Source organism: Molossus molossus, unplaced genomic scaffold (assembly GCF_014108415.1).
Source record: "Molossus molossus isolate mMolMol1 unplaced genomic scaffold, mMolMol1.p scaffold_m16_p_8, whole genome shotgun sequence".
NCBI classification, from domain to species: Eukaryota; Metazoa; Chordata; class Mammalia; order Chiroptera; family Molossidae; genus Molossus; species Molossus molossus.
This window is the reverse complement of record NW_023425402.1, coordinates 6,746,422-6,766,362: the sequence shown is the minus strand read 5'-3', so window position 1 is coordinate 6,766,362 and position 19,941 is coordinate 6,746,422. Positions and strand designations below refer to the sequence as shown.

General features: G+C 46.9%; 1 protein-coding gene and 1 pseudogene across 2 annotated transcripts in view; one reads left to right on the top strand and one right to left on the bottom strand.

Moving 5' to 3' along the window:
• LOC118621336 overlaps nt 1-19,941 on the top strand; it is a 70,081-nt pseudogene that overhangs the window by 4,142 nt on the left and 45,998 nt on the right.
• The window catches only part of PPARD (peroxisome proliferator activated receptor delta), an 81,088-nt gene that overhangs the window by 22,056 nt on the left and 39,091 nt on the right, over nt 1-19,941 (bottom strand). The window contains exon 1 of one of the 2 annotated variants that reach the window (XM_036248379.1): nt 7,530-7,646. The exons of the other annotated variant lie outside the window; for it this stretch is intronic. The gene's annotated coding sequence lies outside the window, so the exon portion shown is untranslated. Of the gene's footprint in view, nt 1-7,529; nt 7,647-19,941 lie in introns of those variants that run through there. 2 annotated transcript variants of the gene reach the window in all.

Genomic DNA, 19,941 nt, shown 5'->3' with positions numbered 1-19,941 from the left:
CAAATGCTTTCAGAACTGGCAGTGAGGGGGGCAGGAGCAAACAGGCCCGGTTAATTCTCTCCCAAGCTTTCCAAACAATCATCAGTCTGAGTACTGACCCAATGCCCTGGTTTCCCTGAAGGGCAACTCCATTCCATGGTGCTCTCTGCTCCCATCTGCTAATCCAGGTCACCTCATTCCCCTCAGGGCACAAAAGAGGCCTGTGTGGCTTTCTTGCTGGAATGAACCAATCCCAGCAGTTCACCCCCAAGAAGTAGCCTGGGGGCTGGTTTAGTTCAGAAAGTACTAGAACCAGAAAAAAGACATCCAGGAGGCCACCCCTGCACCTCATATTCTACAATTCTTCCAATTCCACCAAGAGTCAGCCCCTAAGCCCCATGGAGTGGAGCTAAACTAAAATAAAAGGAAAAGCTGGCCTCAGGGAGCTACTGAGAATGTTCCCAGAGAAGAGATCTGAGTGGGAAGGTGGGCTTTCACCAGGATCCAAGGAGCCCGCGTGCTGCCGCCAGAGCAGGCGAGAGACCCCAGCCAGCAGTTCCCGCCCAGCTGCGTCTGCCCACAGCCACTGAAGACGGGGAGATGCTAAAAATCTAGTTTTCACAAGCAACAGAATCCCAGCCCTGTCAAAACATTACATAATGCACAGAACCAAAAGTGGAAAGACATGGCCCAAAATGTTACTGGTTCTTTTTTCTAATTCTGAGCGAGAATTATAGGTGATTCTTCTTTTCTTAATTACATTTTTCTGTGTTCTCCAAATTCTTTTTTTTTTTAATCCTCACCCAAAGATATTTTTCCATTTTTTTCAGATAGAGTGGGAGGGAGAGAGATAAAGAGAAACATTGACGTGAAAGGGACACATCGAGTGTCTGCCTCCCACACGACCCAACCAGGGCCGGGGACAAACTGCAACTGAGGTACGTGCCCTTAGCGGGAACCAAACCTGGGTCTCTCTGGACCGCAGGCTGACACTCTAACCATTGAGCCAAACTGGCCAGGGCCAAATTCTTTTTCTGTTTAATAATTTTTTTTCTTTATTGATTTTGAGAGAGAGGAAGGGAGAGGGAGAAAGAGATAGTTAACATCGATGTTAACTGGCTGCCTCCTGCATGCCCCCCACTGGGGTTCGGGCCCACAACCGGGGCATGTGCCCTGATGGGAACTGAACCGGTGACTTCCTGGTGCATGAGCTGATGGTCAACCAGTGAGCCACACCAGCCAGGCTCTCCAAATTCTTTACAATGAGCATGATACTTTCATCATTGGGGGAAAATGGGGGAATGTTTCAAAAAGTGTTTTTAACAAAGAAAATTGAACAACATGTTGAGATATACTGAGGAGGTAAAAGAAAAGCCTGCCCAGTTCCAGAAGAGACCCAGATCTCTCTTTCTGGAAGTTCTCGGGGAGCTGAGGGCCCCTCACTGCTCAGAGAAGGCTGTGGGGTGAGGGCAGCTGTGCCAGCACCTGGGGGCCACACCAGGGCCCCTTTCGAAGCCTTCTCATCCAAGGACCTCAGGTGCTATGGGTGTTGATGCCACCGATGCCCCTCCACTCTTCCTCTGGTTCCTGCCAGCCGCTTTCACTCACTCATCCAGCAAATATTTGCTAAGCACCTACCACCACATGCCAGGCCATATCAGTCAAGAAACCAACACAGCCCTGGCTGGTTTGGCTCAGCGGTCAGAGCGTTGGCCGGCGGACCAGAGAGTCCCGGTTCGGTTCCCGGTAAGGGCACGTACCTTGGTTGCAGTTTGTCCCTGGCCCTGGTTGGGGTTGTGTGGGAGGCAACCACTTGATGTGTCTCTCTCGTGTCGATGTCTCTCTCTCCCTCCTGCTCTATCTGAAGATAAATGCAAAAATGTCCTCAAGTGAGGATAAAATAAAATAAAATAGGAAGAAACCAACACAAATACATAACTAGGAAGGATGACCAGGCTGTGCAGGGCAAACGCTGGGCACGGTAGGGGCCCACTCAGAGCAGCCAGTCTAAGGTGGGTACTTAAGGGAGGTGTTCCTGAGGGCGTGGCTTTTGACTCAAGCAGGCGGGGAGGGCTCCAGGCAATGGGGAACAGAGATGTGTAAAGGCCCCTCAGAGGAAGGATGGTATGAACCCTCCGAGGGGTGGAAAGAAGGGCTGTGTGGCTGGTGTGCCAGGAAGGCGGGAAGATGGTCTAGCTGAGCCTGGCGATCTCTCCAGGCCTCAAAGGGCAAGTGAAAGATGTGGGTTTATACAAAGAGCAGCAGAGAGCCTAGGAGGGTTATGAAGATGGCAGGTTCGGGGCTGCATTTAAAAAAGAATTCCTCTGGCTGCCATGGAGGACAGACTGGAGGGCATTTCAGCCAGACTCTGAGAGCCAGGGTTAGAGCAAACCCAGCGAGGGCACTGGCGGGAGGGAGAAGGCCACCCCTGGAGCCCTGGAAACCTGCCTGTTCCACTCCTGGAGCCCCAGGCGGAAGAGCAGGGCAGGAGGGCCTTGAGCACAGCTGGTGCTCTCCTGTGCCCGCGCGCCCTCACTGGGTGAAAGGCAGAGCAGGCTGGAGGAGCTCCGCAGAACCTGCCCACTCCACCTCCCTGGCTCGAGCCTCCCAGCACTGCTTTGGTCTTAGCGATTCCCAGCTGTGACACAATCATATCTGGGCGCACAAGTGGCACCTGGCACTGACTGGCGGGAGGCCAACTGCCTCGAACAGCCACATCCCTAGGCCTGACAACTCCACCAAGCCCCTCAAACTCTGACACACAGCTCTCGGACCAGCACACCAGCCTGTGTGTGATCAGGGCCCTGCTCTAGGAGCCGTGTGCTTACAGGACATGGACCAGACACCAGTACTCCCAACCTTTTCTTTTTAAACATCTTAGACTAGCTCTGGCCGGGTTAGAGCATCGGCCCACGGACCAAAGAACTGCGGATTCGATTCTGGTCAAGGGCACGTACCTTAGTTGCAGTTTGTCCCCAGCCCTGGTCGGGGTTACGTGGGAGGCAACTAGTCAATGTGTCCCTCTCACCTCGATGTTTCTCTCTCTCCCTCCCACTCTATCTGAAGATAAATAGAAAAATATCCTCGGGTGAGGATTACAAAATAAAATAAAACAAACATCTAAGACTAGGACATCAGCCAGCCCCTTAATGTTCATGAAACACCTTCATGTAATAATCTCAGTTCATCGACTCAGTAAGAGGAAGGCAAACAAGACTAACGTGTGTTGAGCACCTACAACGGATTATTCACTTTAACACTACAATGGCCCTCTGAGGGGCGCTCTAACTCTTCCTGCTGGGTGAGGAGGACGCAGGCCAGTGGCAAGGAAAAGGGCAGCACCCTGAGGGGATGGCCAGGCCTAGTGACAGGGAATGAAACTCTGACCAGCCCAGGAAAACCGGGACTCACAGCTGGAGGGTGGAAGGCAGAAAAGGGGTCAGCAGGGCTGAGTGAATCTGAGCCTCCCCAAGGACAGAGGAGACACAGAAGAAAGCTAGGATCAGTCAGTTTGGCCCGGGAGAAACTGTGGCTCCTAAGTTCAAGCTTCAACTGAAAGTGCTCACGTCCTTTGACCTTGTAATTCCCCTCACAGGGAAATGTACCAGGCCGTTCAATACAGTGCTGTTCACAATAATAAAATCAAAATTTATAATAATGAAAAAGCAATGTCTCAATGTCCAATAATGAAAGAAGGGTTAAATAAATGAGGGCACTCCCAGAAAAAGGAGTATTATCCAGCTATTAAACTCATGTTCCCATAGAACATTTAGTAACTTAGTAAGTGGAAAATAGCAGAATTAAACGAGATAGCATAAATCCCATAAAAATGACTACAGAATGAATGGAAGGACATTTCTGTGTATGAACAGGGCAGCAGGTGACTCACTGTTTTTATGTCACTGTACTTTTTAAACTTTCTGTACTGAGCATTATCATCCACCTGACTTGACCTCTCTGAGCATGTGACACATTGCTGAGTCCTTCCTCCTTTATACCTTTTCTTCCCTTGCCTTCAGGTTTTCCTCTGACCTCACTGGCTGCTCCTTATCAATCTTTTTTGCTGGTGCCAGCGAGCAATTTTCTTCCTGACCTCTTAGGTCTCTTTCATTCTACACTCCCTCCTGCGTGATCTTATGCTGGTCTGTAGCTTTCAATACCTTCAATAAGCTGATGACTCCTATATTTATTTCTCCACTCCCAGCTTCTCTGATATCTCCACATAGATGCCCAATGGTACACAAGTCTAACACATCCAAACCGAGCCCTTGACTCCCTTCTCCCTTTCCAATCTCAGTAAATGGCAATTCCAACTTTCTAGGTGGTCCGAGTCAACATCATCTCTTGCTTGGATTATTGCCAACAACCTCCTAACTGGCTTCTCTGCTTCTGGAGTCACCCCACCACTCTCTACACAACAGTCAAAGCAATCCTTTTAAGTCAGATTCCACCCTGTCTGTAATCAAATCTCTCCAGGAGTTTCCTGCCCATCTTTACACTGGCCTGCGTGGCCTTCAGGAAGGCCCCTACCTACTGCTCCCCTCCTCTACCACATGCCAGGCACATGGCCTCCTTGCTACCTTGGACACAGCAGGCATATCTGCTTCAGGGCCTTTGCAGCTATTCCCTCTAGCTGAAAATGTCCTTCTCCCAGGTACCTATTTACATGGCTGGCTGCCTCACCTCCTCAGGGCTTTGCTTAAAATGTGACAGTCAACCTGACAATAGTATTTAGTCCCCCCAGCCCACCTTCGGGTACTTCCTTTTCCCTTCTCTGCTTCAATTTTCTCTGGAGCTCTTACCACTATCTGGAATAGTATGCATGTATGTATGGATATATACATATATGTGTATTTTAAAAACTCATTTGTTTACTGCTTGTGTCTCCCCAAAAGGATATAAACCCCATAAGACAGAGATTTTCCTGTCAGATTTACAATGATCATCAAGTCTTAGAGGAGTGACTGGCAGACAGTAATTGCTCAATAAATACTTGCTGAACAAATGATTAATTTTTATAGTTGAAAAAAAGATTTCCGTTCATGGACCAGCCTGCTCTCCAGCCCAGTCCAGTCAAGAGGAGCTCATCAGGATCACAATAACCTGGTCGTGAGGCAGAGCAGGGACGCAGGGAGTCCAGACAGCTCTCCTGCTGATCTGCCAGGTGACCTTGGGGGAGGCAGTGCATCTCTCTTGGCTTCATTTTCCCCACAGGAGGGAGTGTTGGGTGCTTCTATCCCCCGTTGACTCTACAATCCTCTCACTGAGCAGACCCCACGAGATGTACTCAGTTGAAGGAAGCCTGGGTCACTCCCAGGACTTGGCTCTTCTCAGGGCAGGGGTGGGGAGGTGGCGACCAATGCTCAGGTGCCTTTAGTGTTTACACTCCAGTCAGGGAGGGAGATAAGACCAGTACCTACAACACCAAGGGGAAGGCTCCACACAAATGGGGGAAGGGGAGGAGTGTGGCTGAGTCCCGAGGAGGAGGAAATGGCCTCTGCTGGAGGCCTCAGGGAAGGTTCAAGGCCAAGAAGAGCTGGGTCATTCAAAAATGACCTTAAAAGTAAAATATGCTCATTAGAGAAAACAGAGTTCAGAGAAGAAAAATAACATCAACAAGTCGGCAAATTTCTTTTTTTATATAGACTGGGGGGGCGGGTAGGACGTTCTAGGAAGCGGAAGAGTAGGCTCCTAGGCCCAGGAGAGAGGTGGAGACACCAGAAGACCAGGCGGCAGGGTCCAGAGAAGGCTGAGGAAGCAGGTCATCACCAAACACACACAGATTCCTGCGACTCTTTACATGGTGTCTTCTCCAATTCTGCATGAACCAACAGTACACAGTATTTCTGTGTGCCAGGCATTACTGTAAGCTCCTCACTTAGGCATCACAAGCGAGGACTATGGAGCACACACTATTGTCATCTCCATTTACAGAGGAGAAAACCAGAGCAAGGAAGAGTGAAGTAACATCCATGACCCCCGAGCCTGGATGCAGAGCCAGGGCCCAGCCTGCCTTCAGGGTGGATGCTCTCAACCACTCCATGGTACTGCCTCTTGCTTCCATTCCTGAACCTCTAATGCTAGAAAGTGTCCTGTATCCTGGTGAGTGGACCCTTCCTTCAACTAACTTCCAGTCCTAGTCTGCCTGCTTGACCTCTGGTCACCGCGTCTCAGCCTGCGCCACCTTCCTCCCCAAAGCCATTTGACAGCTTCCTGACCCTCCTCTCCCCTAGTCTATCACTCCCTCTTAATGTGTGGCTCCTAAAACCCCCAATAATCAAGATGAAGCTGAAGTGTTAGAATGGCAATACTTTAAATCAAGAAGATTATCTCCTATCTTTTCTCCTAAGTCAATGAGAGGCCAAAATGTCATATAGGTACCATCTGTTCATTAACCTTTGGATAAGGCAATTCACCAAATCAGAGCCACTGCCCAGGCCCTGCTGTAATCCAGGAAGGGAGAAGACAGTGGGATACAGTGGAGAGAGCATTAGTGCTGGACAGTGTGACAAGTACACTCCCAGCTGTCAGTGCGAGGCTGTGCATCTCAGGGCAAACTTCTCACCTCGCTGTGGCTCAGTTTTCCCGTCTCTAAGATGGGATTAATATCCAAATGCCTTCCCTAATGAAGGCAGCAAGGCTCAGATGAGAAAGGAAATGTGAAAAACATTTGTATTATATAATTCATACATGAATATCTCTTAGGGGTCATTTTTATTTCTTTTCTTATTGCTTCTCTGATTTTCCTAAATTTTCTATAATGAACATGTGTTATGTTTAGTAAGCAAAAAGAGAAAACTAAAATAAAGGTTTTGAGAGCATGATGCAAACAGGAGACACCATTATTTGAGAAAGTAGCAAGAGGAAGCAGAAAAAGCTGAAGATGACGCCCACCTCAGGATGCAACCCTCTGGCACGCCCATGTCACGGACTCTGCCCCCTCCGAGAGCGGCAGGCGGCACCACCTGCGCTTGGGCAGGGTGTGACACAGCGAGGGGTCAGACTGCGCATCTGCCTCTTGCCCACCGCGTCTGCCTCTTGCCCACCGTATGCAACAACACGGAGCTAACACACCTGGCCCGGAACAACAGCTGTGGAAGGGAGGAGTCTGGAATGACAGGGAGGGAGGAGAGTGACAGCAGGGAGCCGGACAGCTTTCCGAGTGTGTGGTCCTTTGTAATGAAGCTGAGCAGAAGGGCAAGTCTCATTCAAACACTTGCTTTTTCCCTCACAAAAACGCTGGCTTTCCCTTGAGTGAAGCCAGCTCAGCAACTACAAGCTCATGTGGTACTGGCACTCAAAGACATTTTCAGTGTTTGCTGTGTTTTCCCTTCCCTTTTCAAGTGCACACCTCTCTGGCTGCTCTCTGAGGTCCCAGATAAGAGCCTAGTGAACAAATACGTGAAAGCACTAAGTCCTCCAAAGAGGGAAGGGAGAAGCAGAGGTGAGGGAGGGAAAGGACAAACCAGAGAACTCAGCCTCAGGGAGCCCAGAGCAGCCTTCTGAAACATCAAAGCGCAATGGAGAGTCAGAGAATCGCGCCTCCTCACCTTGATCCTCACCGGGCTCTGCCGCAGCGGTGGCGGGAGCTGATGCCCACAAGACAGCCTGCGGGAGCGCTCAGTGCAAGCCGAGCCGGGTCGAGCTGCCCTCGCTCAGCGGGACCCAGAGCCAGTCTGGAGGGGTGTGCGAGAGCGATGGGGAAATGCCAGGACTGGCATGACTTAGTGATGACTTGGCAAATTCATTTAGAAAGCGGAAGGCCTTACATGTCAGGTCATGTCAGCTCTCAGTCTGGATTTCAGCCCCATCTGGCAGGAGGGACATGGGGCTCCCGGAAAAGAATCAAGGCAAAGCACAGCCACTGCTCCCCAAGTGCTACCTGGAAACATGGCTTCCTCTCCGAGGTTCTCTCTCCAGGGGCTCCTGCCCTGCCTACCTGGCTGCCAGTGCCCTGGTGGGGAGCGGTCCTCTCCAAGATGCACTGCTGGAGGTAGAACTCCCCAGAACCCCTTCAGGGCCTACACGGCACAGCCTGCTCCTTGCCAGGCCCTGGCCCCGAATTCAGCCTCATTCCCTGCAGGCCTGTGAGGATAAATAATACAGGGAGAAGTAGCTGGAACTTGGGATACGGTCTCTCCTGGATTCTCGGCTCTACAGCAAGAGGACAACATGGCCTTAACAGACCATATCCTGACTGAGCCAGAGTCACTGTTTCCTCAAAACAACTGCTCGGGGGAAGGACACCATGGTAGCATGAGGAGCAGACACTACTCACTGGGTGCTCAGGTGCTACTGCTGCTAATCTTGGGGAGAGCTGCTAACCAGGAAATTGACAGGTTGGTGGGCGGGGGCCAGCAGGAGCAGTCCTGAAGTCCTCAGTGTTGCTGCCATGGCCCTCCTTTCCGGCTGCCTCTTCCAGAACCCCCACCCAAATCCTGGGGCGTGCAGAGCACGCAGGCGGTGTCTCCCCACCCACAGCGACCTGCTTGGCAAGGCTCTGCACCTTTCCCCCATTAATGCTGCCGGTCTCCCTCCCTCCCCCGCCCTGGAACCCAGGCAGGCTTAGGCAGTACCTTTTCCATCCACCTGGATTGCCCTCAGGACTCATGAGCCAATCTGGGGATCCTGGGCACTGACCCTAACACACAGGCCACGGCCAGGTATGTGAGGCCTGGACTTCCCAGTCTGGGCAGGCAGGAGCTGGAACAGTGCCAGAGCTCACTTTTGTAACACCCCGCACAAAAGTGTTTATCCAAAGGAGGCTGAGCAGCATCCAACAGGCCGCCTACCAGCTTGCCTGAGGTGCTGGGCCTTCCTAGGGAACAGCCTGCCAAACACAGGACAGCAGTGTGGCGAGAAAGGTACAGTACCTCTCTTCCCTTTCAAAGCAGACCCCACAAGGGCTGGTATTCTGCTGAGTTTTAAGCACCAGTACTCAGTGCTTGGTGCCACCACAGTGATGACCAGCCACTTCAGAGGAAGCAGAGTGGTACAAGGGCGAGGCAGGATTTTGGCCCAAACAGAACTGGGTTTGAATTCTAGCTTTGCTACTTACTAGCTGAGTGGCCTTGGGCAAACTGCTTCACCTCTCTGAGCGTCTATTTCCTTATATAGACAATGGCTCGGCCCAGAGCGATGACATAACTTGTCTACAGTCATGGGGAGAGATGATTGTAGAGCTTGGTCCCAAATCCCATTTCCTGGCTCCCCGGGCTCTTCTGACTACGTCAGCGATTTCCAGCCAGTGTGCCACAAGAATTTTTAAAACATGAAATACCTGATTATTTCGTCTTTCCCTTAGATTTCCAAAAAAAGAAAAGACAACAGCCAACACAACAATAGCTGTCCAGTATGAATAAATCAAAATTATACCTTTCTTTTTTTTGTCAGATCGGCAAAACGTGTATTTTTTGGTGTGCCACAGAATCTTAGTAATGAGTTTATGTGTGCCAGGAGGTAGAAAGGGCTGAAAATCGCTGGACTACATCAAGGTGTTTCTCTCTCTCTTTTGTTTTTTAGAGAGAGAGAGAAACATCGATGTAAAAGAGAAACATTGACTGGCTGCCTCCTGCACACCCCTTTACTGGGGATCAAGTCCGAAACCTGGGCATGTGCCCTGACCAGGAATTGAACCAGAACCTCTCAGTCCATAGGATGATGCTCAATCCACTGAGCTATACCAGCAGTCCATAGGATGATGCTCAATCCACTGAGCTATACCAGCCGGGCAAGATGTCTCTCAATAGCAGGTACAAATGACATAGAAATAATCTCTCTTCCCAAATGGCTGTTAGCTACTCCCAAGTCAGCAAACAGATCCTTTCAAAGTTCTCTGCCTTCAAAAACCAACCGACCAATCAACAAACAATAAAACCCAAAATTCTCAGCCTTAAAATGAAGGTAGTCTTCACAGACACCAACTTAACCAGGTGACTGAAGTCAGTATCACCTTTACTGGGGACACCTGGCCCCATCATGCTTCCTGATGTGAAGCAACAGGAAGCACTCATCACCTGTGTGGGCTCCCACAAAAATATTACCCTAAACTTAATCACAAGGAAACAATCAAACAAATATGGAATGTGGACAATCTATGACACAATGCAAGAAAATGTAACTGCCCGGCCGGTGTGGCTCAGTTGGTTGGACATCATCCCATGCACTAAAAGGTTCCTGGTTTGATCCCCGGTCTAGGGCACATGCCTGGGCTGCAGGCTCGATCCCCAGCAAGAGGTGTGCAGGAGGCAGCTGATCAATGTTTCTCTCTCTCTCAATCTCTCCCTCTCACTTCCTTCTCTAAAAAAATCAATAAAACGTATTTAAAAAAAAAGAAAATGTAACAAACTGTTAGCAACTGGTGAATCTTAAAAGGAAATATAGAAGTTCTTAGTAGTCTTCTTCCAACTTTTCTGTAGCTTTGGCCTTTTTTAAATCCTTACCTGAGGATATTTTTCCATTTATCTTCAGATAGAGTGGGAGTGAGGGGGAGAGGGAGAGGGAGAGGGAGGGAGGGAGAGGGAGAGGGAGAGGGAGGGAGGGAGAGGGAGAGGGAGAGATGTGAGAGAGACACACTGATTGGTTGCCTCCTGCTTGACCCCAACTAAGGCTGGGGACCGAATGAACTGCAACTGAGGTACATGCCCTTGACTGGAATCAAAGGCGGGACTCTTTGGTTTGTGGGCCAAGGTTCTAACCACTGACCAAACCAGCCAGAGCAGTTTGGCCTTTTTTTTTTAACTTTTTAAAAAAATGTCTATTGATTTTAGAGAGAGAGTAACATCAATGTGAATAAGAAACATCAATCATTTGCCTTCCATATGCACCCCGACCAGGAATCAAACATGCAATCTAGGTATGTGCCCTGACTGGGGATCAAACCCACAACCTTTTGGCGCACAGGACAACACTCCAACCTACCAAACCACCCAGCCAGGGCAGCTTTGGCCTTCTGATGAAATAAATAACAGAAAGAAAAAAAGCTGTTTTGCCCTCAGCTTGAGCCAATAAAGACTCAGCTATATTATGTTTGGTTCTCTCCCCAGTGTCCAGAATATAAAAATCCAAGCTTCTCTTGCCCTGGCTGGTTTTGCTCAGCGGTTAGAGCGTCAACCCGAGGACTAATGAGTCGCGGGTTCGATTCTGATCAAGGGCACGTACTTCGGGCCCTGGTAGGATGGTGCGGGAGGCAACCAGTTGATGTGGCTCTATCACATCGATGTTTCTCTCTGTCTCTCTCTCTCTCTCTCCCTCCCTCCCTCCCACTCTATCTGATAATAGGTAGAAAAATATCCTCAGGTGAGGAATAAAAAACAATAACAAAAATAAAAATCCAAGCTTCTTGCCCTGGCTGGTTTGGCTCAGCAGTTGGAGCATTGGCCAGTGGACTAAGGAGTCATGGGTTCGATTTTGGTCAAGGGCATGTGCCTTGGTTGCAGTTTGGTCCCCAGTTCTGGTCGGGGTCATGTGGAAGGCAACCAGTTGATGTGTCTCTCTCACATTGATGTCCCCCCCCGCTCCCTCCCACTCTGTCTGAAGATAGAGGAGTGTCCTCGGGTGAGGATTTAAAAATAAATAAAAATAAATTTTAAAAAATCCAAGCTTCTCTGCTTATTATTCAAAGCTTGGCATGACAGGGATCTCACAGAGTTTTCTATGCTCATCTTCCACAGAACTTTACAACCTGAACCATTTTTTCAGCCAAAGTTGTTTACACAATGCTTCCAAACAGCCACTGGTTGGAAAGCCATTTGTTCAGCCAGCAACTTTCATGGAGCACCCTCCAGGAGTCAGTTACCCTCCAGGGCTCAGGTGCCCTCCAGGGGTCGGGTACCCTCCAGGGGTCAGGTGCCAAGCCAGGTTCCACAGACATTGTGATGGATATGACACAGCAGCTGCCCTGTGAGCGCACCTTATAGGTTCCCCTTTAACACGAGGCTTTCGTCAAATCCTGTCTTATGACCCCTCTTGACTAGTATTTCTATGCAATACTTCTTTCCCAACTTTCTTGGTAAATTTATGTTTTACTGAATCCCAAACTCAGAGAAACATCCCCATACTGACAAATTGGGAAGATGGGAAATATTATTATATTATTATATTATATTCTCCAGTGAGAATTAAAGCTTAACAATCAACCTAGAGATGTTATTGGTTTGAAGGAATCCACTAACTTCAAGTCAAAGTAAGAGTAACAAATTAACAAAGTGAGAATAAGAGTTGAAAGTTAAGGCCAACGTTTCTGGAAATTAGGACAGGAGTGGCCACAATCTGATCAAGTCTTGCTTGTAGCCACTGCCATGTTGTATGTATTCATGGCCCTGTCTGCTGCTAATGGACGGTCATTCTTGAAAATATGTATTAATATACATAGTATAGCCCTGGCCGGTTTGGCTCAGATGTTAGAGTGTCAGCCCGCGCACCAAGGAGTCTGGGGTTCGATTCCAGCCAAGGGCACATACCTAGGCTGCAGTTCGTCCCTGGCCGTGGTCGGGGGTCATGCGGGAGGCAACTAATCAATTTCTCTCTCTCACATCGATGCCTGCCCCCCCCCCCCACTCTATCTGAAGATATTTGAGAAAAATATCCTCAGGTGAGGATTAAAAATAAAACACACACACACACACACACACACACACACGCACATAGTATATACAAATCATATAAATGGTATCCTAAGAAGTAAGTTTGGAAACAAGTCCTTAAACTGGCCATTCTGACGTGTGACTCTGTATAGTGCTGTTAACTTTCTTAGAAGATACGCTGTGAGATTATTCAGTCACCACCCAATAATGTTCATTGGAGTCTTCTAGCATTTGACTATTTGCTATAGGAGGAAAAAAGTGAGTATTGTGGAATTCTAGGACAAAACTCAGAAACTGATCTAAAATTTGAATTAGTAAAAGCAGTACTGGTGCCCTGGCTGGTGTGGCTCAGTTGACTGGGCATCATCCCATGCACCAAAAGTTTGCTGGTTCAATTCCCAGTCAAGGCTTGTGCAGGAGGCAGCCCAAGGATGTTTCACTTTCATGTCGATGTTTCTCTCTCCTCCCCGCCTCTCTGAAGGAAAGGAAAAAAATATATATATATATATATATATATACACACACACACACACACATATATATATATATTACATGACACCAATACTACAGTATTGGTTAGTAAAGGCAATAGCTAAACCAAAATTGGAACAAAGAAAGTATTTTCATCATTAAAAAAGAAAATGAACTTCTACAAAGTAACATATACCTCCATGTCCATCTTGAAAAGATTTCTGGATACATGCTTTAACTATTCAACCAACATCAAGTCAAAAAGAAAGAAATTTTTCTACATCTGGAATATCTGTCATGGAACAAAGATCAAGATGATCAGAAAGGGCAATTAATGCTTTGTGTATTTTACAATTTCATTTTAGGCCCACACAAATATGACCAAATGATTTTTTACAAAAGCAAACGGCAGTTGGGTAAAGAGAACAAATTGTTAAAAACAATCAAAACAACTCAAATGGAAAAGATTTTTTAAAAAGAATCTTGATTTATGCTTTACTCTTTTTATGAAATTAACTACAAATAGATAAGTCTAAATTTAAAATTAAAACTGAAAAACTTTTAGAAGAAAACAGAGGGGAATTCTTTGTGACCTTGGGTTAGGCAAAAGGTTCTTAGATATGACATCAAAAACAGGATTCATTAAAAATTTTTTGAAAGACACATTAAGACAATGAGAGGACGAGCCACTGAGAGAAAATATTTGCAAGTCACATATTTGACAAATGACTTGTATCTAAGATATATAAAGAACTCTTAAAACTTAGCAATAAGAAAACAAACATCCTAATTAAGAAATAAGCAAAAGATCTGAACAGATACTTCACCAGAGAAGATATACAGATAACAAATAAACCCGTGAAAATGATGCTCAATATCTTAGTCATTAGGAAAAAGTAAATTAAAACCACAGTAAGACACCATTACATACTTATTAGAATGGCCAAAATAAAACAAAACAAAACCAAAAGTGGACAGTGCCACCTGCTAACAGGGTTGTGGAGAACCTGGAAAGCTCACACACTGCTGTCAGGGATGCAGCGGCCACAGCCACTCTGGAAAACAGTCTGGCAGGCCATCCCACTCCTAGGAATTTACCTAAGTGAAATGAAAATGTGTCCAAAACAGCATATGAATGTTACTCAAAACTGCCAAAACCTGGAAACAACCTAACCGTGCCTCAAATGAAAAATTGATGAACATATTTGGCCCAGCCTTACAATGGAATACTTATTCAATACCAGGGATACATGCAGCAACCACGGATGGATATATTTCAATACATTATGCTAAGTGAGACTCAAAAGGCTATATATTTTATGATTCCATTTACACGACATTCTGGAAAAGGTAAAACTATAGAAACAGAGAATAGATCAAGGGTTACTGATGCAATTTGACCACAGAGGAGTAGCACATGGCAATGTCATTATTTTTAGGGGGTGATGGCACAGTTCTTTATCTGAATTATGGCAGTGATTAATGACTATGAATTTGCCAAAACTCAGAACTGCACACCCAAAAGGGTGAATTTTAGTGTCTGAAAATTTAAAAACAAAGATTTTAAAATTAATTTATTATTTAATTAATTTATTTTTGTTACAGATGTTTCTCAAAAACAAAGATTTTAAATGTCAAATTAAGAATAACTTTTAAATATTAATAACTTTTTTTTCCCCAATCCTCACCAGATATTTTTCCATTTATCTTCAGATAGAGTGCACGGGAGGGAGGGAAAGAGACAGAGAGACATCCATGTGAAAGAGACACACAGATTGGTTGCCTCCTGCAGGACCCCGACAAGGGCTGGGGACCAAACTGCAACCAAGGTACGTGCCCTTAACCGGAATAGAACCTACGACTCTTTGGTCCTCGGGCCGACACTCTAACCACTGAGCCAAACCAGCCAGGGCAAGAATAACTTTTAAATATTAAATATTTGTGGCATTACCCTTAAAACATGAAATGATTTTTATTTGGCATTCATTTTGTTAATGTTCTCTTCCTTTAACATTTTCTACTATCAAATATCTGTATCAGGTGGAGATCATTTTTACATGTTAATAAAATATTTAATCTTGTCACAATATGTTGTTCCTAAATAATAATAAACCATGCATTTATTATTATATATATTTTTTCTTTTACAGGAAAGATCTGAAACTTTTATCAAAGAAAAACAATTTGCAATTTATAATGGTCTCTCATTCTTATAAAAAAAAACTCATACAGTGTTATGAAAGATGATTTTTGGGAATTACTGGGAAATTCTATGCCTTTCTCCAAATTCTGAAAGTTATTAAGTGTCGGAAATTTGGGAGCACCAGAATCTTGACACTTTCCCAGGCAGCCTTTGCTATGACCCCCATGGCAACCTTCCACCCATTTCCAGCCAGAGCTCCATTCAATTAACAAATCATTTAAGGGACTGATTTGGGAACTATGCGCAACAGCACTGACATAGACTGCTACAGTGGGGATGCCAAAAAGAGCACGGCAGAGACTGCCCTTGACAAGGGTGAGCGTGCAAAGAGCTGTGTGGCGGAGGCCACATAAGAAGTGGACACTTCACGGCCTGTGGTCCTGAGAGACCCGGGTTCGGTTCCTGCTAAGGGCACGTACCTCGGTTGCAGTTTGTCCCCGGCCCTGGTCGGTTGTGCGGGTGGCAGCCACTCGATGTGTTCCTTTCACGTCGATGTTTCTCTCTCTCTCTCTGTTCCTCTCTCTCCCTCCCACTCTACCTGAACAAAAAATGGAAAAATGTCCTCGGGTGAGGATAAAAAAAAAAAAAAAAGTGGACACTTCAGAGGCAGAAGTGTTGAGAGAAGCCAGGATGATTTTGGAGTAGGTATTATGGCCTTTCTTTCAGCTGGGCCAGAAGGTTGGGAAGGCCGACTTGAGCCACACACGTCCACCAAGAATGCAGTGCACATGTGGGAATGGCAAGCTGTCCCCTTGGCTGGGACATCCCGTTCTCTGAAGGACAGATAAGGCACCTGGATAAGGCCTTGACTTCCTAGTTCCTAAGGGTGGACTTAATTCTGTGGCAAGGGGGAGAGCAGAGCCAGAGAGAGAGAGAGAGATGCTCTGGTTCCAATGTTTGTAAGCAGAGAGAAAGATGCTTTTGGTTCCAATGCCTGTAAGCACAGAGAGGCAGTGCGACCCGCTCGGAGCTTCTGCAACAACAGTGAGAGAAACTGAGGGTCTGAAATCTCATCCTTTCAAAACTCTACACTCTGTTCACTGATCTTTCCAGCACACCAGTCTCTCTCCCTCTGGGCCTTGGAATAGTCTGTTCCTTCCACCTGGGACACCTCGCTCCCTTCTGAACCTCACAAACCCTCCCTCATCCTTCAAATCCCAGTTTATATATCACTCCCTCAGATAAACCACCCATGGTGTGCTCATAAAGTCCCTGGATCTCCCAAGCATAGCCTTTCCACACTGTCTTGCTATTGCAGTTTACTTATTTATTTTGGGGGATTTGCTTGCTTGCTTGATCACAGGAGCATAACACTCTCACGGTTAGCACGTGCAGTCCACGTTACCTGAAATAGCGTGCAGTGCCATGAAGTCTTACATTATATCCCACCAAAAAATCATCACCCAGCTGCCCACCACACTCACTCTGAAGATGCTGCTCGCATCTTCTTTCTGGGTAGATGTGTACTCACCTCTAGACTCAACTCCCCAAAAAACCTGAGTCTCTCAAAGGGAAGACCCAGTTTTACTCTTCATTAAACGAACACCAACCTCTCTCACTTCCTCACTGTTTACAGAGTACCCTGAACTACAAAAATTTCTTCTGGTTTGTCTTCCTCACAGGGCTAGGAGGATCACACTGGAAAACTGCTGGGGCCTAGCTGGTGTGGCTCCGTGGTTGAGTATTGACCCATGCACCAAGAGGTTGCCAGTTCGATTCCCGGTCAGGGCACATGCCCAGGTTGTGGGCCAAATGCCCAGTGGGGGCATGCAGGAGGTGGCCAATCAATGTTCTCTCTCATTGGTGTTTCTATCTCTCTATCCCTCTTCCTTTCTCTCTCTCTAAAAACAATAAATAAAAAAATAAAAGTAAAAATACTGTCCTTTAAAAAAAGAGAGAGAGAGAGAGAAAACAGCTGGGAAAATGTTTTATTTTGTAATTTTATTTTAGAGCCCTGGCCATTTTGGCTCAGCAGTTAGAGAGTATCGGCCTGCAGACCAGAGAGATCCCGGTTCAGTTCCCGCTAAAGGCGCGTACCTCGGTTGCAGTTTGTCCCCGGCCCTGGCTGGTAGTGCGGGTGGCAGCCACTCGATGTGTCCCTTTCACGTCAATGTTTCTCTCTCTCTCTCTCTCTCTTCCTCTCTCTCCCTCCCACTCTATCTGAACAAAAAAATGAAAAAAATGTCCTCAGGTGAGGATAAAAAAAAATTGTTTATTTTAGAGAGAGAGGAAGGGGAAGAGAGAAACATTGATGTGAAAGAGAAACATCAATAAATTACCTCTGTACACACCCCAATCAGAGATCGAGCCTGCAACCCAGGCATGTGCCCTGATCGGGAATGAAACCTGCACATGGGCCAGGGTGGAAAGATGTTTTACACACCCCAATTCACTTGACAAACTTAAGGTATTTAAATGCCTAGTTACACGAATGTTTGCTCCAAAATCATTGGTTAAATTATACATACATCACATGTGTAACAACATAAGTTTTTAGCCCTGGCTGGTTTGGCTCAGCGGTTAGAACATTGGCCAATGGACTGAAAAGTTGAGGGTTCAATTCCCAATCAAGGGCAACGTTCCTGGGTTGCAGATTCGATCCCCAGCCCCATCGGGATGGTGCGGGAAGTAACCAATCGATGTTTTTCTCTCTCTCTCTCATTCTCTCTCTCCTTCCCTCCCTCTCTCCCTTCCACTCTATGGAAAAATATCCTCAGGTGAGGATTACCCTGTCCCCCAAAAAAAGTTTTTAAAAAAAGAATCCAGCTCTGGCCAGTTTTCTCAGCAGTTAGAGCATCAGCCTGCAGTCCAGAGAGACCCGGGTTCAGTTTATGCTAAGGGCTCGTACCTCGGTTGCAGTTTGTCCCCGGCCCCGGTTGGGGTCGTGTGGGTGGCAGCCAGTTGATGTGTCTCACGTTGATGTTTCTTTCTCTCTCTTCCTCCCTCTCTCCCTCTTGCTCTATCTGAAGATGAATGCAAAAATGTCCTCAGGTGAGGATAAAAAAATTTTTTTTTAAAGTATACAGTGTATGTCAACTATCCTTTAATAAAAAATGAAGAAATAAAAGAATTTTAACTATAGCCTTAAAATATAATTAACAAAGTAGTCTGAAGAAAAGAATGTATATCTTTACAAAAAGAATGCAGTAGATCTGTACATGCTGATGTGGAAAAATTCCCAAGATACACTTAAGTGAAAAGAGCTAGGTGTCAAAACAATTTGCTGTGCTCCCCACTGCCACAGGGGACAAAAGTAGGATGAGGAAAAACACATATAAACAGGAGTATGTGCTCGGAAGTATTTTGGAAGAATATACAGGAAACTGATCCCCGTCACCCTCACCCGTGGGGAGTGGGACTGGAGATCCCACATCTAGTCAGTCCCTTTTTGTCATATAACTTTCTCATCTGTCTAGTGTTACTTTTCTATTAGCAGACATTTTAACATAGAAATAAGCTATCTTGAGGGGCTGAGCTTGTACCACCACCACAGTCCTCCCCAACTGCCTCGAGTTCATCCTGAGGGTAAACTAAAGGCAGCCTGTTTAAACCTAACGACCCAGAAGCCAAGCAGACGCTGGAACAGGCCCGGGCAGAAGTGGAAGAGACGAAAACCACCTGTGAGCACACTCAGAGCATCCCTGGGGCCTTGTAAGGCGCAACAGCGAACGATGCAATTCCACCTTTCCTCTGGAGGTGTAAAGCTGGGAGCCAAAGCAGGACCCGGCGGACACGGGCAGGTCAGTGCTGCCCACCTTGTCCTGCGGCCCACACTGATCTGGGCCTGGCTTTCCCATCTCCTGACAGATGCAAACCCAAAGTTGGGAGAAGCAACCCAAGGGAGAAGGCAGAAGGACAAGGGCCTCCAGGGGGCTGCAGGTCTCCCAGCTCGAAGACCCCCACAGAGCTCCTGGCAGGGCTTCAGGGGCCAGAACTAACCACATGCACAAGCCTCTTTCTTCTCCTGCCACCTCTACCTGCTCCTCCCCTCCCCCAACACTTCCTGTACCAGTCAATGGGACACCATCACCTAGTCACACTGGCTGAAATGCCAATATCATCGGGTCGTCCCTGATTAGTTTCTTTTCAACCATCCCTGACTTTGTGGTGGTCCCTGCTCAGGCCCTGCCCACCCCTCACCTGAAACTGCCTCTGGACACTCCTTGCCCCAGTCCAGCCTCCCTGCCCCTGACATTCCTAAACCCAGGCATGATTTGTCGCACACCTGCCCAGAAATCTCCTGCAGCTCTCAGTGCCCAAAGAAAAATCCAACTCCTTAATGTGGCATCCAAGGCCTCCCACACTCTGGCTCAACCACAGTGGGTAAGAGCAATAGTAATAAAAACTGAATGTACCAAGTCTTCCCATGCGCCTCTTAATCCCTGAAACAACCAGGATTACTTTTTGACAGATGAGAAAACCGAGCACAGGAGGGTTAAGTAACTTGCCTAGGGTCATACTACAAGCTCATAAGGAATGTACTGGGTAAGAACTAACAACCTTTCAACCCTCCAGAGGTTGGGAATGTCTGGTGTGAAATCAGTACCAGCTAACATCACACACCTCATCAAATTAGCCTAACCAAATATAGTAGGCTAATTTTTAAGTTGATAATTTTGTATGGCCTGAGGAAGATGATATAAATTTTCAAATGGCCCTTGGCAGAAAATAGTTCCCCACCCCTGGACCCTTAAGGGCTGGAAT